Below are 16440 nucleotides of genomic sequence, written 5' to 3' on the forward strand. Positions count from 1 at the left end.
GGGGGTTAGTAAGGTTAGACCTTACCTCTGTGAAGTGCCTTGAGGCAACTCTGTTGTGATTTGGCACTATATAAATGAAAATATATTGAAATTGACTGGAGCGACGGTTCATCTTTCAGCAGGACAATGACCTCAAGCTTACACCCATCATATCAAAGGAGTGGCTTTAGGACAACTCTGTGAATGTCCTTGAGTGGCCCAGTCAGAGCCCAGACATGAATTTGATTGAACATCTCTGGAGAAATCTGAAAATGGCTGTGCACCAACACTCCCCATCCAACCTGATGCACCTATCTTTGGACCAAACTGCCCAAAGATAGGTGCACCAAGTTTGTGGCATCATATTCAAGAAGACTTGAGGCTGTAATTACTGCCAAAGGTGTATCAACAAAGTATTGAGCAAAGGGTGTGAATACTTATGTACACGTGATTTTTTTAATTTTTTTTATTTTTAATAAATTTGCAAAAATTTCAAAAAACTTTTTCATGTTGTGATTATGAGGTGGTGTGAGTAGAATTTTGAGAGGAAAAAAAATGAATTTAATTTTGGAATGAGGCTGTAACAACAAAATGTGGAGAAAGTGAAGCACTGTGAATACTTTCCGGATGCTGTATCTGGCCCTTGGGCCGCCTACTGGGGCTCAGGGATATAAGTGATGGATCTTCTAGGTCTGATCCAAACCCAGCATGATTTTTAAGTATTATTCTTTGACAATTTTAGAACATTTTGGCCTTGCCATTCAGTTATGTGCTGAAACACTAAACTAAAAACAGTACTTCCCAACAATTATGCAGATTTTCAATGCCAAATAATTTATCTGCTTGGTAGAAACACATCCCACAGTTGCTATGATTGTTTGCATCAGTGAATGACTTACAATTTCAGCTGTATGAAAACAGAAATTTTAAATAATAAATCATGCCTTTGACAATGTTTATATATGACTGTAGTGGCTTAAGAACTCATTTAGTAAACCTCTTCCCTACTTAGCCCAACCACATTGTCTTCATATCACATTTGGCAGGCTTGTTTTCTGTCTCCTCCTCTCATTAATAACAATATGACTTGTATCTTTGGTGCACAGGGCGCCATGCAGGGTGTTAGTTCCCTTTTTACCTGAGTGGTGAGCAGGACTGATAAACAGCAGTGATTTGATGTGCATTTGACAGTTTGCTTATTTCCCTTCAGCTCAGAGGGACCCTCATCAACTAATTTCTACATGGCAGCCCCACAAGTAAAAGTCTTTGGGGAAATGTCATTTTTAATTAAATCCCAGGTCCTTTAAGATAAGCAGTTAGGCATTAATTTCACCCTGGATGTGACTTTGTCAGGGGCTCAGGAGCATGACGTATGTCTCTCAGGATTAATCATTATGCAGAACTGGCCTGTATTTTCTTTTCGTCTCATCTTACATTCAAAAGGAGCCTCAAACTGGCCAGTTAAAGTCAAGTTGAGTAAAGTATCTTTCTTGTCATTGAACATCCATATATACAACAAAATTTTTCCTCTGCATTTAACCATCCTAATTACAATCAGACACAATCCAACCACTAGGAGCAGTGGGCAGCCACAGTCCCGCACCCTAAATAAGACCCTAACTAAGCATGTTTTTGACTGTGGGAGGAAACCGGAGTGCCCGGAGGAAACCCACACAGAACGGAGAGACCATGCAAACTCCACACAGAAAGGGTGGGATGCGATCCTATGACCGTCTTGCTGTGAGGCATTAGTGTTGTTAACCACTAAGCCACCGTGCCTTTAATACAATAAGCAGTCGTGTAAATGGCCCAAATGAACACTCCCTGGATGTTATTGCATAAAGTTCTCTTGCCACCTTGTTTCCAAACATTATTCCCAGTTTTCAAGGTGTGTTAAAGGTAGATTCATTTATTAACTAATTATTGTAAGACTTTTGATTTGGGTTTTGAGTTTCCTTAATATCTACAGAACATCCTCATGAGCTCCTTTCACACTTAGGCAATAAGTCACATATCCTTTTGTAACATTGTGTTCTCAAGTTATTTGTGATTGAAAGACGTGGACCTTCGGTTATGGACCCTGCTGAAGAGCCACTTGTAAGTCTGCTTTGCCACTCAAACCACCAAATCTTTTCTAAAAAGCTGTTTTTTTAAACGACACATGAAAGCCAGCTACAGCGTCTTTATCCTGCAAGCAGGATACTGATGGCCCCAAAAAACAGAAACGGCAGCCAGACACACCAGTCTAACCTAATTTTGCAATGATGAGGGTATGGAAACTGGTGCTGGCGGTAGCACAGATGCTGGAGCTAGCTTGACCACCAAGATACTGTCAGAAGGAGCCAATGTTACTGCAGTGGAAGAGTCCGATACTACTTTGACAGTAATGCTGGCAGATATTAACAAAATGAAGTTGGGAGTTCTCATCCAAAATGTTAAAGACTAGTCAGAGAGAGTCACATAGGCAGAGACCAGAATCTCAACAACAGAGGACAATGCAACTGCACTTCAGGAAAACGTGAAAAATCTAGTGTGGAAAAATAAAGACTTGGTAGAGAAAATGCTGGAGTTGGAGGCTCCACATTGCTCCAACATAAAAGACTTAAAGTGCCCTGACACAAGCATGCCTGTGGCTCACGCAATAGCATGAACTGTGTCGTGATGATCTCACCCGCTGTGTTCACAGCTGGATGCCGTTCTTTGTTCTACCGGCCACACACTCTGCGCTGGATGCTGTGTATATAAAATAATTACAACCCCTGGCAATAATTATGGAATCACCGGTCTCGGAGGATGTTCATTCAGTTATTTAATTTTGTAGAAAAAAAGCAGATCACAGACATGACAAAAAACTAAAGTCATTTCAAATGGCAACTTTCTGGCTTTAAGAAACACTATAAGAAATCAGGAAAAAAAAAATTGTGGCAGTCAGTAATGGTTACTTTTTTAGACCAAGCAGAGGGGAAAAAATATGGAATCACTCAATTCTGAGGAAAAAAATATGGAATCACCCTGTAAATTTTCATCCCCAAAACTAACACCTGCATCAAATCAGATCTGCTTGTTAGTCTGCATCTAAAAAGGAGTGATCACACCTTGGAGAGCTGTTGCACCAAGTGGACTGACATGAATCATGGCTCCAACACGAGAGATGTCAATTGAAACAAAGGAGAGGATTATCAAACTCTTAAAAGAGGGTAACTCATCATGCAATGTTGCAAAAGATGTTGGTTGTTCACAGTCAGCTGTGTCTAAACTCTGGACCAAATACAAACAACATGGGAAGGTTGTTAAAGGCAAACATACTGATAGACCAAGGAAGACATCAAAGCGTCAAAACAGAAAACTTAAAGCAATATGTCTCAAAAATGGAAAATGCACAACAAAACAAATGAGGAATGAATGGGAGGAAACTGGAGTCAACGTCTGTGACCGAACTGTAAGAAACCGCCTAAAGGAAATGGGATTTACATACAGAAAAGCTAAACGAAAGCCATCATTAACACCTAAACAGAAAAAAACAAGGTTACAATGGGCTAAGGAAAAGCAATCATGGACTGTGGATGACTGGATGAAAGTCATATTCAGTGATGAATCTCGAATCTGCATTGGGCAAGGTGATGATGGTGGAACTTTTGTTTGGTGCCGTTCCAATGAGATTTATAAAGATGACTGCCTGAAGAGAACATGTACATTTCCACAGTCATTGATGATATGGGTCAGGTAAAGGCATTGGGGAGATGGCTGTCATTACATCATCAATAAATGCACAAGTTTATGTTGATATTTTGGACACTTTTCTTATCCCATCAATTGAAAGGATGTTTGGGGATGATGAAATCACTTTTCAAGATGATAATGCATCTTGCCATAGAGCAAAAACTGTGAAAACATTCCTTGCAAAAAGACACATAGGGTCAATGTCATGGCCTGCAAATAGTCCAGATCTTAATCCAATTGAAAATCTTTGGTGGAAGTTGAAGAAAATGGTCCATGACAAGGCTCCAACCTGCAAAGCTGATCTGGCAACAGCAATCAGAGAAAGTTGGAGCCAGATTGATGAAGAGTACTGTTTGTCACTCATTACGTCCATGCCTCAGAGACTGCAAGCTGTTATAAAAGCCAGAGGTGGTGCAACAAAATACTGTGTTGGAGCGTTCTTTTGTTTTTCATGATTCCATAATTTTTTCCTCAGAATTGAGTGATTCCATATTTTTTTCCTCTGCTTGGTCTAAAAAAGTAACCATTACTGACTGCCACAATTTTTTTCCCTGATTTCTTATAGTGTTTCTTAAAGCCAGAAAGTTGCCATTTGAAATGACTTTAGTTTTGTGTGATGTCTGTGAGCTGCTTTTTTTCTACAAAATTAAACAACTGAATGAACATCCTCCGAGGCCAGTGATTCCATAATTTTTGCGAGGGGTTGTATTTTGTGGTGGATTAATCATTTTTTTCTGCAAATTGGCCATTGAAAATGGCTCTAATCACTTCCTGAATCACAAAGAAGGCATGTGCCTAACAAGCTGGAGAAAGCATTTTGAGCCATCTAAAAAGGTAATTATTTGACTTGTTTACATTGTCATGGCTTGGTAAAACAGTTGCATGTTCTTTGCTTCTTGTGTGCAGCTGTTAAAAAATTTATTTTTATGTTTATAACAGAACTTCTTATAATGTTCGGACGAGCTGCGCTCTGATACGATCCGCTGACATCACCACTCGCTCTGTTCACTGCTTGTTTACTCCACTTGATGAGCTGCACATTGTGTTGGAGATTAGATTGTGCCACATAGCACGACATTTGTGGGTGAAAGATTTTTTGAACATTTCAAAATTCTCTGTGAGCAATAGCACGCACCAGTGCCCCTCTGGCGTCCTGTCTGCACCAGTTAAAGACGAGTTTACTCTCCAGCACGACACAGGTTGTGCTGTTGTGTGAATCAAAACCATGCTTGTGTCAGGGGGCCTTTATGAATTTATCTGAAGGCTCAGAGGGTGAAAATGCCTGTGGCTTCCTCGAGAGCTGGATACTGGAGGCGCTGGAACTGTTGCCACTCCGAGTGAAAATTCACAGTGGAAAGAGCGCAAAGGCTCAGACAAAGAAGAGAACATAAAACTAAGTCAGCACCTAGAATTCTTATAATGAAGTTCCTGAACTACAAAGACAAAGAAGCCGTGATGAGAGCAGCCAGGGCGAAACAATGTATCCTTGACAAGAATCAGCCAGTGAGGTTTTACAAAGATATGGCAGCAGAGATGCACAAGAAACTGAAAGAGTTTGTGGAGGCACAGCGACAACTCAAAGCACTGAGGCTCCGGTAAGGCATGATCCCTCCGGTCCAGCTTATAGTGACCCACAAGTACCGAACACACATCTTCAACAGCACAGACGAAACTGAACGCTCAGCAGGTGATTTCATTGACAATCAGGTGTTTATGTTCTGGGGAGAAGCTCATCAGCAAACCGACCTGCTGAGGTGATTGGTTGCAAGGAAAGTTGCAAGGAAAGCCTACACTGTCTCAGCCCTCGTTGCCCACCCCTGGTCTAAACTGAGCAATCAGGGAAGAAGGACCTTAATTAGGGAGGTGACCAAGAACCCCATGGTCACTCTGTCAGAGCACCAGCATTCTTCTGTGGAGAGAGGAGAACCTTTCAGATGGACAACCATTTCTGCAACAATCCACCAATCTAGCCTGTATGGTAGAGTGGCCAGACAGAAGACTCTCCTTTGTAAACGGCACATGGCAGCCCACATGGAGTTTGCCAAAAGACAGCTGAAGGACTTTCAGACCATGAGAAACAAAATTCTCTGGTCTGATGAGACAAAGATTGAATGGTGTGAATGGCAGGTGTCATGTTTGAAGCAATCTAGACACCATCCCTACAGTGAAGCATGGTGGTCGCAGCATCATGCTGTGGGGATGTTTTTTAGTGGCAACAACTGCGAGACTAGTCAGGATTGAGCAAAGATGAATGCAACAATGTACAGAGACATCCTGGATGAAAACCTGCTCCAGAGTGCTCTTGACCTCAGACTGGAGCAACAATTCCAGTCTGAGGCAATGACCCTAAGACAATGACCCTAAGCTTACACCCATCATATTAAAGTACTGGCTTCAGGACAACTCTGTGAATGTCCTTGAGTGACCCAGCCAGAGTCCAGATCTGAATCCAACTTAACATCTCTGGAGAGATCTGAAGATGGCTGTGCACTGAAGCTCCCCATCCAACCTGATGGAGCTTGAGAGGTGCTGCAAAGAGGAATGGACAAAAACAGACTCAAGGCTGTAACTGCTGCCAAAGGAATGAACAGAGGATTGAGCAAAGGGTGTGAATACTTTTGTGCATGCGAGTTCTGAGGGTTTTTTTATGTTAATAAATCTGCAAAATTTTCAAAAAAAAAAAAAAACTTTTTTCATGTTGCCATGATGGGGTGTTTTGAGTAGAATTTTGAAGGAAGAAATTAATTTATTCCATTTTGGAATAAGGCTGTAACATAGCAAAATGTGGGAAAAGGGGGTCCACACATAACTGTTTTTCTTTATGTTGTGAAAATAAAAAGAATGTTGGCAAAAAAAGACACTCACATGAGTGTTGGTTGTAAAGTTCTGCCTAACAAGATCATGTTTTGAATAAAATATTTGCTTAAAGAGTAGGTAACACCGAAAAATGTGCACAAATAATTACTAAAAATTATGAAATGTTAATATTTAAAAAAAATCCTGAACAATAAATGTGGATGATAAGTGCACAGGTGAAAGGTAAATCTTAAAAACAAAAGCCATCTTATTACTGCACTCTTTTGCAGCCCTCAGTGGTGGCCATCTTATTAATATGGCATCGGAAGAACACGACCAGTTGATTAAAGCCCAAATCAATTAAAAACATGTCGGAGGTCGAGCTGCTTTGCCATGATTCTCTTTCTAGTGTGTAGCTTTTTTGTGAAGTCCAGTCTGAAGGTGATTCTGAAGATGTCTCTGAACAAGCTGTGGGGATACAGCAGTATCATTTTCAGCCTTAATTAAACAGCAGGGAGGGAGCCGACCAAAGCCTTGGAAGAAGACCATGTGTCTGACAACAGTTTCAGAACATAGAATGGTGACTATAAAAAAATATATGCATAAATTGTGGAAATGATTGCACGTAAATTTGTAAATTAACTTTTGGGGGAAATGGAGAAGAGGAACTGGCAGGACTTAGGAGATGACAGTGTCTCAAAAAGTAGTTGCTTTGGCACACTCTGTAGTCTTTGATTATTTTTATACACACACACACACACACACACACACACACACACACACACACACACACACACACACACACACACACACACACACACACACACACACACACACATATATATGCACAAACTTTCTTATTCCAGTAATATAAAATGTGAACTATTTCAATTCATTTTTTTTCATTTATATAGCACCAAACCACAACAAAGTTGACTCAAGGCGCTTCACACAAGTAAGGTCTAACCTTACCAACCCCTAGAGTCAGCTGGTAAGGAAAAACTCCCTCTGATGATATGAGGAAGAAACCTCAAGCAGACCAGACTGAAAGGGGTGACACTCTGCTTGGGCCATGCTTCAGACACAATTGACAATACAGAAAAGTTTGGTAGTCCATGTTGGTGCATAAGACTGAAGGCCTGCAGAAAAAGACAGCCAGTCCCATCTCAAGATGGGGCCACACCTCAAATATAGTGAAAAAAACAGAATCAGGGGGCAGAAAGCCAACAAATACAGTATAATTTGTCAGCATTAAGCAACAACAACAACAAAAAATCACCCTCCACTAGCCCCGAGCTTCACTAAAAGACCCAGACTTTACATAAAGTTGAGGCTGTGGCCCGCTCTGTTTCCTAATAACATGACTTTAAAGGGTAGAAAGCATAGTACCATACTATGCCAGTATGCTAGCCATACAAAAGGAAAAATAAGTGCATCCTAAGTCTGGATTTGAAAGTCTCTACAGAATCTGACTGTTTTATTGATGCAGGGAGATCATTCCACAAAGCAGGTGCACAGTAAGAGAAAGCTCTGTGACCTGCAGACTTTATTCACCCTAGGTCCACAAAGTAGTCCTGCACCCTGAGAACGCAGAGCCCGGGCCGGTACATAGGGTTTAAGTAGGCCAGCTAAGTAGGGAGGTGCCAGTCCGTGAACAATTTTATACTTTAGTAGCAGAACCTTAAAATCTCATCTCACAGGGACAGGAAGCCAGTGAAGAGATGCCAAAATGGGTGTAATGTGGTCAAACTGTCTGCTTCATGTCAAAGGTCTGGCAGCAGCATTTTGAACCAATTGGAGGCCCCTAATGCTGGACTGCGGTAAACTAGAAAATAGAACATTGCAGTAGTTCAGTCTAGAAGAAACAAATGCATGAATCAGGGTCTCAGCATCAGCCACAGACAGGATGGGACGAATCTTCACTATCACGTCAACTGATCATAATGATACATATATGGCTTTAGTAAAGCAGATAATTCCAGAAATTGTTAAACCAGTAGCATATATATTTAATAAATCATTTCAAACGGGAATTGTTCCAAATGGTATGAAAGTGGCAAAGGTGATACCTCTATTTAAATCTGGTGACAAACATCTTTTTACTAACTACAGGCCTGTGTCTATATTGTCACAATTCTCTAAGATACTGGAAAAACTTTACAATAACAGACTGGATAGATTTATTGAACTTCACAACTTGCTTGATGACAGTCAATATGGGTTCAGAGCGAAAAGGTCCACTGCTTTGGCTTTGTGCAATGCAATGGAAGAGATTAATAAACATGTGGACCAAAGGGAATTAGCAGTGATGCCGGTAACGCGTTACTTAGTAACGCGTTACTCTAATCTGACCACTTTTTTTAGTAACGAGTAATCTAACGCATTAATCTTTCCAAATCAGTAATCAGATTAAAGTTACTTCTGCATGTCACTGTGCGTTACTATTATTTTTCATTGTGGGTCGATAGCAGCATTAAACTTGGTCTGTGGGCAGGAGGTCGGGGTTCGACTGAACTGCCCACTTTAAGTGAGCTGTGAGCTTTTCATCCACGTTTTTTTGCAGCTGCTCGACTCGTTGTCTCCTCTTAAAGCACGGTGATCAGCACACCTGCACTGAGCTTTACAAAGACATTTTTATACTTTTTTTCCTCCTTTATTTAGAGCTGAGCTGAGCCACTCCGTATCTGCACGTTAAAACAGCTGATCCTCCGCGACGCGTCAACAACTAACACTATTTTCCACTCAAATGCACCTAAACTCTCTTTCTGAGGACCACATGATGTGAAAACACAATAAAACTTTCTTACCTGTAAATCTGGTCACGTTTTCTGCATAAATAAATGTTATCCATTCTTTGTGCTCAAACGCCAAAGTAGGGGCGAATCCAGATGGAATGGGGGCGTGGGGGAGGGATGTGCCCCCCTCACAACACCCCTAGATTAAAGGTTCAGTTTTGAAGCCTTTTTTTACTACAACTACTAATACTACTTAAAACAATATTAATTTTAATATTAATTTAAAATATTTAGAGAGAATTTAAATGTTAGAAAAATGCTAGAATGAATTTAATAGTTACATTTATAAACAATGTAGGTTCGAAATTGCAAGTTTTACTGTTACAGTGCTGTCAACAGTTAAATATGAGGTCAAGAAAGAGGTCTTTATTTTACTTTTTATAAAACAAGTATTTATTTTCATTGAAGTCAAGAAAGGGTGACTATAAAGTAAGTTTTGGCAAAACAGGTATCATTGTCATGTTGAGGTGGCAGAGGGTTGTTGTCGGCAGCTGGGAAAAGTAACTAAAAAAGTAACTAGTAATCTAACTTAGTTACTTTTACAACTGAGTAATCAGTAAAGTAACTAAGTTACTTTTTCAAGGAGTAATCCGTAATCAGTAATTGGATTACTTTTTCAAAGTAACTGTGGCAACACTGGGAATTAGTAATAGGTCTATTTGTTGACTTAAAAAAGGCTTTTGATACAATCAATCATAACATATTATTTAAAAAGTTGGAACTTTATGGGATTAGAGGAGTGGCTCTGAACTGGATTAAAAGTTATTTGCAAAACCGGAAACAGTTTGTTAAAATCGGGGACTGCAGTTCTACATATCTGGACATTGTTTGTGGGGTTCCCCAGGGCTCTGTGCTGGGACCAAAATTATTTATTTTATATATTAATGATTTGTGTAAAGTTTCCAATGTGTTTAAAGCAGTTCTCTTTGCTGATGACACAAACCTGTTTTGTTCTGGAGATAATTTGCAGCGATTATTGTTTGATTTGAGAGTTGAAATGATAAAGCTGAAGAGTTGGTTTGACATGAACAAATTGTCATTAAATTGGTCAAAAACCAAAATGATGTTATTTGGAAATTATAAATTGGATGTACAAATACAGTTCAATATACTTGGGGTAAATCTAGATTGTGTCAAGGAAAATAAGTTTTTAGGTGTGATTATTGATGATAAAATTAACTGGAAAGCTCATATTCATCATATTCAAAAGAAAGTTTCTAAAAGTATTGTAATATTGAATAAGGCAAAGTACATTTTAGATGGTAAATCACTACATACTTTGTATTGTACATTGATTGCACCTTATTTGACATACTGTGCAGAAGTTTGGGGTAATAAGTATAAAACTACTTTACAATCATTATTCATCCTTCAAAAAAGAGCATTAAGAATAATTCATAATTTAGGGTTTCGGGATCATACCAATCCATTATTTATTAAATCAAAGATATTAAAACTTTATGATATGATTACATTTAAGACTGTTCAGCTGATGCATAAAGCAGGAAATAAACAATTACCTCTCAGAATTCAAGAATATTTTACATTGAGAGAAGGAATGTATAATTTAAGGGGTACGTTTTATTTTAAAATTGCGGGCACTAGGATGACTAGGAGGTGCTTTTGTGTTTCCATTTGTGGCCCAAAAAAATGGAATAATTTACCAGAGAAACTTAAGCAATGTCCAGATATTAACCGGTTCAAACATTTATACAAACAGATGGTATTTGGTAGATATGCATTAGATTAATAGGGTTGCGTTGTGTTATATGTAGAGGCTGTTGTACTGGAACCTTTGTTGTTGTTTTTTTTCTTTTTTCTGTGAGTTGTCTGGAGAAATATTTGACTTCTTTTATCTGTAACTAGGTGCTGCTGTGTTCAGATTGTGTTGGGTATAAATGTCTATGAACAGGCATATATGCCTGATGATTTTATACAGGGGGGTAGGCGTGGATAAGCGTTGCTTCTGCCTACACCTTTAGGCACCATGTATTTGAGTTATTTTCTTATATTTCTTTTTGTTTTTGACTTTTCTGTTCGGTTTGGTCATATGAGTGAATTTCTGTTATGCTTGGGTGTCTAATAAATTATTATTATTATTATTATTATTATTATTATTATTATTATATTTCACAGGTAGAAGAAAGCAGTCCTTGTAATATTTCTAATGTGGAGGTCAACAGACAATGTAGGATCAAAAATTACCCCAAGGTTCCTCACATGTCATTGTGATGTATGACACAAGCCTAGGCTAAGCGTTAGCTGGTCAAACTGATGGCAATGTCTCGCTGGACCAAGAACCATCATTTCAGTCTTGTCAGTGTTTAAAAGTAGGAAGTTGCTAGACATCCAGCTTTTCACTGATGCAAGGCAATCTTCTCAGGATTTTATGTGGATGAGATTACTAGAAATTATCAGGGGAGGTGATAGTCTAGTGGTTAAAGCGTTGGGCTTCAGACCAGAGGACAGTGATCATCATATTATGATGAATGCATTACAGACATCTGCAGCTGCTCTCACCATGATGTCTGTTGAGAGAGGACGTCCTTGTCAACATGGCCGACAGAACTTTGACTGGAGGCCGAACAACAGAAACCGACCCAGACAGCTGTTTCATTTGTGGGGCATCTGACCACTGGTCCACTGAGTGCCCACAATGCCGCCCGAGGCAGGGTCGCAGACATTGAAGATTTGGTTGCGGGCAAGGTGGCAACAGAGGAAGACCAGGTCCAGTTCAGCAGAACCAGAACACCTTCACTGACTGACTATGAAATATGGCCAATTCAGCACACAGTGATTAAAACACACACAACACAGCCACACCCGCACAACACCACACAAATATGAATTTTGAGAATAAAATAATTGATTATTTGCGTAAGGAACAAACGCAAATCCCTCCGGAGGTGCAACAAATTGGTTTTAAATAAGATTGCAGATTTAGAGACGCTTCTTAATCCATATCATATTTTTTTGATACTTCAACTTATTCAGATATTGCCAACAGTTGTATTAACTGTAAATGGGAGAAAACTGAATTTTATGATTGACACCGGCACTACAAGATCCTTGATACAGAGCTCTGATTTTGAAGGTCTCAAACCCGGTGATAAGACACACGTGTCAGTTTGTGCCAATGGAGAAACTTAAAATGAACCATTTTCCAAACCAGCTCTGTGCTATTGGCAGTGGTGAGCACAGCTAACCAAAAATTAACTTTGATAATCATTAATCAAATAACTGAAAAGTTATCTTTATGATGATAAACCAATAAACTCCTAAAAAAGTTATCTTTATTAAAGATAACCGACAACTTTTAGTACTGATTGGGACGTGGCCACATCAGATTACACTGTTGGCTTCTGATAAACTAGTTTCACTTGAAGCACCGCAGGGGCTGCTGGATAAATTCAAGGATCACAAACACCCAAGAATGCACGAAAAATGAATTATTGAAAAAATAAAACCCTAAACACTGTCATCATCTTTCAAAAGCAGTAAAACACAGTAATAGAAGTCAGTTTATCTCAGTATTCACCATCATTTACGAACTAAAAGCTTCTGCTTTTAAACATGCTTTGAGCCCTTCATCTTAAACAACTGAAATATGTCCATTAATGCATTGATTGGCAGAGTAAAAGACATGTAATAAATACAAATTCTTACTTGTTAGTTTCAGTGGAATTCTTCTGAAAAAGTAATCATCCTGAGATTATCCAAAATGGTCTAAACGGTGAAGAAACGTCCCTCTGTACACAGCTGCTCCATGAGAGCTACTCTCTCCCACTGAGTCTTAACGATACCGTCACCCACAAAGAAATTAAACAAAATAATGTTAAAATTAGTCTGTTTTGCTTTTGTGTCAAGTGTATGATAACACTTCTGCTTCTTCTTCTTTTGGATCCAGTGGCAGACAGCACCATCTTAAGGTGCATTTACTGCCACCTACCGGGCTGGTGAGTGATCTCTGAGATTTTACAAAACCTTAACTCCTGGCAGCCATAGTCATTTGTTTAGATGTGATGAAGTAATCCAGTGTCCTTTAGATATTTAAATAATTCTTTTTGCACGATGTGTGATGGGTTTTGCAGTAGATTTCCAAGGGACAGAGGACGGTAACACTGCAATGTCCAAAGTGAACCTGAACTACACTACCCACAATGCTCCCTGCATTGACTGGCCAATCACGTTTTGCTCTTAATGATGACATCATCAGCAAGTGACAGCCAGTCTGCCATAAAAAAACACACGACATACTAAAATGCTTGATTTTAGGGTTTACAAACATTTTTGACCGTTAAACTTTGCTCACTTTACCAGCAAAAAAAAATGTTATCAGACTGAAAGTTATCGGAACTAAATTTATTGGAAGATAATTGGTCCAATGATGGTTTTAAAACTTGAAAAGCTAATCTGCTAGCAAAAACATTTTGTTCAACAATTATCTGCTATCGGATTAGCTGGACTGTGCCCACCACTGGCTAATGGGAAATAGGAGCTCGACAGTAAACGCGGCGATCATACCACCAGCTTCAGTGGTACCAAATCCTCATACAATTTTGTCCCAAATGCAAGGAGATTCACAATTTTTCTCAGTGGTTGATCTGTCAAATGCATTCTTCTCTGTTTCAGTACATCCAGATTTTCAAGTCTGGTTTGCTTTTACGTTCAAGGGTCAACAGTATACCTGGACCTGCCTGCCCCAAGGGTTTACAAGTAGGCCCCACTTGTTTTGTCAGGCTCTGGCCGACAGTTTGGCTCCTTTGACCTTATCAAAGGAACTTGCTTCTCGCTGCACCATCCAAGACTCAATGTGAACATGACACATTACTCCTCCTTACCCATCTGGCCAGGGAGGGGCATAAGTTCTCACTAACAAAACTCCAATTTGTTCAACCTGAAATGTCCTTCATTGGCCACTTGGTGTCAGCAGACGGTAAACGTTTGAGATCCACACATGTTCAAATCATCATTGATGTATCCCGCCCACAGACAAAAAAAACAAATGTTGTCTTTTCTGGGAATGTATTCTTATTGCAGAAATTGCATCCCTGATTTTCCTGCATGGAAGACCTATTGAGATCAGTGGTGAAGCTTTCTACTCCTTCTGACTTGAAATGTTCATCTGATGCAAGTTTACTAAAGGCTTTGTGGGCTGTGGAACTGATTTTTGCAGAAGATGTTTGATCTGTGCACAAAACAATCCAGGTAAAACTAGTCCATTGACTTCTGCAGGTGCACATTCTCCCCCTCAAGGCCCCTTTCAACACCTCATGATGAATTTCATTGAATTAACCCCGGCAAAGGGGAGGAAATGTTGCCTTGTGATTGTGGACATGTTTTCCAAATGGGTCGAAGCATTTCCAACAAAATATGCCTCTGCAAAAGCTGTGGCAAAGGCTTTAATGACAGACATTGTTCCTAGATGGGGGGGTGCCAGAAAAATTGTCTTCAGACAATGGCACACACTTTGTGAATGAGGTGATCAAGGAACACGGCACCATTTTGAACATAGAACTGATCATCCTCAGTCTGGAGGCACTGTGGAAAGGGAAAATGGCATGTTATAAAATAGACAAAATGCACCGCTGAAACAGGCCTAAATTGGGTTAAATGCTTACCCTTGGTCCTGATGCAGATGAGATTTCGCACACAACAGCGTAATATCCTGTCACCCTTTGAAATGCTGTTTGGAAGATCACCCCACACAGGACTCTATCCCAAGGTGTTGACAGGGGAAGATGCAGTGTTTGTTGATCATAACCTTGTGTGATCATAACCGGGGGAGGTGATGGTCTAGTGGTTAAGGTGTTGGGCTTGAGTCCAGAAGATCATGGGTTCAAATCCCCACCTGACTGGAAAATCACTAAGGGCCCTTGGGCAAGGCCTTTAATCCCCTATTGCTCCTGGTGTGTAGTGAGCGCCTTGTATGGCAGCACCCTGACATCGGGGTGAATGTGAGGCATAATTGTAAAGTGCTTTGAGCGTCTAATGCAGATGGAAAAGCGCTATATAAATGCAGTCCATTTACCATTGTGTCTTATTGCATTAAGATTTTGCAAGCTGTTTCTGTGTGCAGGTCTCGTGTGAAGGAAGCCCTTCCATTATCTGCTGAACAACCACTTCCCGATATTCGACCTGGAGACTTCGTGATCATGAAGAATCCGAGGAAGCTGGATAGGCCCCTTCCAAGTGCAACTGATGACACATACCGCCACCAAGGTCACAGAAAGGTAGATGTAGATACATGCAACCCACAGTAAGTACTGAAAAAAACTAGCCCCTGTTTCTGATTCCCTTCCTTCAAGAACCTAAAGAGAGTTTTGAACAAACCTATTCCATCCATTCCTCATTTCCTCACTATATGATACATAGTTGTAAACGTTATGATTGCCTTGATGAAAATGCTTTCTGAGACTTGTCTCTAACTCCTCTGACCAGAAATGTCAATGTTCTAAAAAAACAGTAACCTTCTGAAGAATATAACCCTATGAAGTGCTGTCTTAAATGTGTAAAAGTATGACAATGCAGATGCCATGTTATGGTCTCATTTCTATATAATGCTTGATTCGTTCTGTTCTGTTTGACCGCTTGTGACTCCATGCTCAGTATGCAAAACATTTTCAGCTTTACAGCATCTGAATGACCCCTGGGTAACATCTGATAAAGTCATCCCTTGAGCCTCATCACACAAATGACCTCTGAGACACAAACTGCTGCAAATAACTCCACATTGTGGTCAATCATAATACAGAAGAAAAGGCACTGTCTTAAATATAGATATCTGCATGGTGGGACTTTGTTCACAACCTCCAAGTGACCTCTGATCAGCATCATGATGAAAAGACATTCTCTCAGATGAAAGGTACCCTTTGATCACCACAGTACTGTGAACCACAAACACTGACAAAATCCATCATTCTTGTAGATAGAAGGATAATCTAGGTAATTTAGGTGGGACTTTGTTTTAACAACCTGTTTATTAATTAACTCTGTGTTTATTTTTGATAGATGTATTCTTTAGACCAGTGATTTTCAACTTTTTTTTGAGCCGCGGCACCCTTTTTATATTTACAAAATCCTGCGGCACACCACTGTCATGTGTCACGTGTCACGCACCACTAACTCGACTGTCTCTACACGGTGCATT

This window comes from Thalassophryne amazonica, chromosome 1 (genome assembly GCF_902500255.1).
Source record: "Thalassophryne amazonica chromosome 1, fThaAma1.1, whole genome shotgun sequence".
Classification (NCBI taxonomy): Eukaryota; Metazoa; Chordata; class Actinopteri; order Batrachoidiformes; family Batrachoididae; genus Thalassophryne; species Thalassophryne amazonica.